Genomic DNA, 4,334 nt, shown 5'->3' on the forward strand with positions numbered 1-4,334 from the left:
ACAGTGGATAACCTCATATTTCGCTCATTATACTCCATCTGACAAATTTCTGCCCACCCACTGACCCTATCTATATCACTTTGCAGATGGTTTGCGTCCACCTCACAACTTGCTTTCCCACCTATCTTTGTATCAGCAGCAAACTTGGCGACATTACAAACATGCAGAGCACAGAACAAATTATTGATGTATTGACTCTCCCTCAGTTAGTATTTCTTTCATTGTGCAAAAGAAAATTATCGAATCATTGATTATGTTATCCCATGAAAGCAAAATAAAAGTTTAACGAAAATAATCGGCACATTTGAAAGGAACATTTTTATTTTGTGCCGTTTCGGTCAGAGAAATGTTTGTGAAAGGAATTTTTTCAGAAAAAGGGATTCAGCATTTTAGCTTGTTGCTGAACACTTCTCTCTGGGCACTGCACTAGGCAGCAGTTTCGGTAGTGTAGCGGTTATCACGTTTGCCTCACACGCGAAAAGTCCCCGGTTCAAGCCCGAACGGAAACTTTATTTTTGAAACAAAAACTGGGTTTAAATGTTCATTGCTCATGTGACAATGGCCTCCTTCTGTGCTGTAAACTTCTCTGATTCCATGAAGAACATTTAAAACCAGTCTCCTAAAATACAGAGTGTGTAAAATCAGAAAGGGAATAAAACTTCCTCAATGATTAAAGTTTCACAAATTATGAAAATGAAATTGTTGAAGTTTCGACTGACCCTCAGTGATCATGTTAGCATTTCTTTCATTCTGCTCAACAATGCTATCGGTTAATACCAGCAGATCTAAGCCGCATTTCAAACCCGGAAACAACTCATTCATTATTCACCCTTCCCAGTTCCAGTGCACAGAGTGTTATTTATACTCCATCCCAGAAACTCAAGTCCAACTTCTGACATTCCTTATTTCTAATTACTAACTCATTTGTTTTGACACTACTCTGAAGTGCTTTGGGTCATCTATGTAATTTAGTTAAATTACTTCAATTTAATTAAAAACGGTGGAAGCAAAATTACTTCCCTAACTGGGAATCAAACCCTGGAAGCTGAAGGGATCGGAATGGTTTTAGTGAAGCATTTAAAGATGCTCTCTAAAAATCTCACACTGCTAATTTAAAAACACGGTTACGATTTGTTTCAGTGTGAAAGAAGGGGATTGCAATGACAACAAAAACACCAGGCAGTGACTGCATTAATACCAATTCAAACTTTTCACAAAGTAGGTATTACGAAGTAACAGCTGAGCTAAAATTGAAACTGACCAATGGGTAAAGACACCTCATTTTAACCAATGAGCTCACAAATATCAGGAGCAGTGCAGTCTGGTCAATGTCAAACCCCTCCTTCCTTATTCAACAGAGACATGAACGGCAGACAGACGCCACAAAGTTTAATTAAAGAGCGAAGTACAAGTCACATTTAATTTCCAAATCCTTTCACCATAAAATTCCTTCACTTTATTTCAAAACTTACTGCGTTGATTCTGAAAATGAGCACCATGTGATTTTACCTTGAATACTGATTCTATTATCTGTGCACGGTAGAACTACCGCTCCAGATTTGAGCCCAATTTGACAAAAGTTGCCCCAGATTCCTGGTGTCGTCAGCAATGAATATTTTGAACCAGACTCCTAAAATACTGTTTTTTTATATGAGTTCACAGGATCTGGGTGTCACTGGCAAGGCCAGAATTTATTGCCCAACCGTAATTGCCCTTGAGAAGCTGGTGGTTGTTGTGTATCTGTAAAGCATGCACTCCCATGTTCCACCACCAGGGAGCTCATCCCTTGAAGTCCCAAGGGATCTCAGCATCCCTTTGGAGCACTGTATATAAGCCCGCCCCCAAGGCCTGTTCCTCACTCTGGAGTGTCTTATTAAAGACTGAGGTCACTGTTACTTTAACCTCCCTGTGTGCAGCCTCATCTGTGTTAGGAACACAATACCTGGCGACGAGAATACGAATCCAACGCAAAGATGCAGCAAACTGTGGGCATCCTGGAGAAGTTCTCGGAGGGTGAGGACTGGGAAGCCTATGTCGAACGGCTGGACCAGTACTTTGTAGCCAACGAGCTGGATGGAGAAGGAAGCGCTGCAAAAAGGAAAGCGGTCCTCCTCACAGTCTGTGGGGCACCGACCTACAGCCTCATGAAGAATCTTCTGGCTCTGGTGAAACCCACAGATAAGCCATATGAGGAGCTGCGAACAGTGGTTCGGGAGCATCTTAACCCGAGTGAGAGCTTGCTGATGGTGCGGTATCGGTTCTCCAAGTGCCAGCGATCTGACGGTCAGGAAGTGGCGAGCTACGTCGCCGAGCTAATGCAACTTGCAGGACAATATGAGTTTGATGGCTGCCCGGAGCAAATGCTCAGAGACTTTTTTGTACTAGGCAAGAGACCATCCTACGTAAAATTTTGACTGGAGAGACACCGACCCTCAATAAGGCCATTGCGACAGTACAGGCGTTTATGTCCACCAGTGATAACACCCAACAAATCTCTCAGCACACAAGTGCTAGCAATGTTCATAAATTAACTGGAACTGTGTTTGCGAGCAGAAATGTACAGGGCAGAACCCACGAGTTTGTATTGGCCAGCAGGCATCAGGTGATCCAGATGACTCAGAGTCCCCAACAAAGAATAAATGCAAGGCAATTCACAGCTTGTTGGCGTTGTGGAGGCTTCCATTCAGCCTATTCATGACGCTTCAAAGGTTGTGTTTTCAAGTGCTGTAGAACAATGGAGCACCTCCAATGAGCTTGCAAACGAGCTGCAAGCTCTGCAAAACCTGCTAACCACCACGTGGCGGAGGAAGATCGGTCCATGGTGGATCAAAGCAATTTAGAGCCTTCGAGAGAGGAGGCAGATGCTGAAGTACACGGGGTGCACACATTTTCGACGAAATGTCCACCTATTATGCTGCATATAAAATTGAATGGCTTAGCCGTAGCCATGGAACTGGACACTGGCGCCAGCCAATCCATCATGAGTAAAAAGATGTTTGAGAAACTGTGATGCAACAAGGCATTCAGTTCAGCCCTGAGCCCCATCCACTCGAAACTGAGAACATACACCAAAGAGCTTATCACTGTCCTGTGCAGTGCCATGGTCAAGGTCACCTACAAGGGCATGGTGCATGTACTGCCATCCTGGATTGTCCCGGGCGATGACCCCATAGTGCTTGGAAGGAGCTGGCTGGGCGAAATCCATTGGAACTGGGATGACATCCGAGCACTATCACATGTCGACGAGGCCTCATGTATCCAGGTTCTGAAAAAATGTCCTTCCCTTTTTGAGCCAGGATTTGGAAACTTTTCCAGGGCGAAGTTGCGGATCCACTTGGTCCCAGAGGCACGACCCATTCACCACAAGGCGCAAGCAGTACCTCACATGATGAGGAAGAGAGTGGTAATGGAGCTGGACAGGCTGCAACTCGAGGGCATCATCTCCCCAGTGGAATTCAGCGAGTGGGCCAGCCCGATTGTTCAAGTACTCAAAAGTGGTGGCACAGTCAGGATTTGCGGCGATTATAAAGTAACTATTAATCGTTTCTCGCTACAGGACCAATACCCGCTACCTAAGGCAGACGACCTAATTGCGACGCTGGCAGGAGGCAAGACGTTCACCAAGCTCGACCGGACTTCGGTTTACATGATGCAGGAGCTGGAGGAGGCTTTGAAAGGCCTCACCTGCATCAACATGTACAAGGTACTGTTCATCTATAACAGATGCTCGTTTGGAATTCGGTCGGCTGCAGCGATCTTCCAGAGAAACATGGAGAGTCTACTCAATTCCGTACCACGCACAGTGGTCTTTCAGGACGACATATTGGTCATGGGTCGGGACACCGCTGAGCACCTACAAAACCTGGAGGAGGTCCTCCAGCGACTGGATTGCGAAGGGCTGTGGCTGAAGAGGTTGAAATGTGTCTTCATGGCAACAGAAGTGGAGTATTTGGGGAGAAAGATCGCAGCGAAGGCAGAGGCTATCAGGAACGCATCCAGGCCACAGAACGTCATGGAGCTGCGCCCGTTTCTCGGCCTCCTCAACTATTTTGGTAACTTCCTACCAGGGTTAAGCACCCTTTTAGAGCCCCTACATGTGTTATTGCGCAAAGGTGAGAACTGGGTATGGGGAAAAAGACAAGTAAATGCTTTTGAGAAAGTCAGAAACATGTTATGCTCCAACAAGCTGCTTGTATTGTATAAGCGGTGTTAAAGACTTGTGCGAGCAAGTGACGCGTCGTCGTACGCATTCGGGTGTGTATTACAACAAGCTAACGTTGCGGGGAAGTTGCAACCTGTCGCTTATTATTCCAGGAGCTTGTCTAAGGCCGAGA

Source organism: Pristiophorus japonicus, unplaced genomic scaffold (genome assembly GCF_044704955.1).
Source record: "Pristiophorus japonicus isolate sPriJap1 unplaced genomic scaffold, sPriJap1.hap1 HAP1_SCAFFOLD_170, whole genome shotgun sequence".
Classification (NCBI taxonomy): Eukaryota; Metazoa; Chordata; class Chondrichthyes; family Pristiophoridae; genus Pristiophorus; species Pristiophorus japonicus.